The sequence below is a fragment of the Penaeus monodon genome, chromosome 29 (assembly GCF_015228065.2).
Source record: "Penaeus monodon isolate SGIC_2016 chromosome 29, NSTDA_Pmon_1, whole genome shotgun sequence".
Lineage (NCBI taxonomy): Eukaryota > Metazoa > Arthropoda > Malacostraca > Decapoda > Penaeidae > Penaeus > Penaeus monodon.
This window is the reverse complement of record NC_051414.1, coordinates 10,406,895-10,407,146: the sequence shown is the minus strand read 5'-3', so window position 1 is coordinate 10,407,146 and position 252 is coordinate 10,406,895. Positions and strand designations below refer to the sequence as shown.

The 252-nt window shown below is 59.5% G+C and overlaps 1 protein-coding gene across 1 annotated transcript in view; it reads left to right on the top strand.

The window, feature by feature from the left end:
- LOC119591947 overlaps positions 1 to 252 on the top strand; it is a gene marked incomplete at its 5' end in the record, with an annotated part of 109,644 nt that overhangs the window by 100,742 nt on the left and 8,650 nt on the right.

The window sequence follows — 252 nt, the reverse complement described above, 5'->3', positions numbered from 1 at the left end:
TCATCCCTCCCCTTCTCTCCCCCTCCCTCCATTTTGAGGGGAGGGGGGAGAGGGGGGGAGCGCTGCATAGACGTGACACAGACAAATGCAGTAGTTCCCTCATGACGCGGCGAAAGGACCGTGCACGAGTAGATCTTTGGCTCGGTTATGCACCGGGGGGGGGGGGGGACATGGTGGTAGGGGGGGTTGGGAGAGTGCGGTTGCTTGTGCCAGTGAGGAATGGCGTCTGTTTGTTTGTTTGGTATTTCTGGG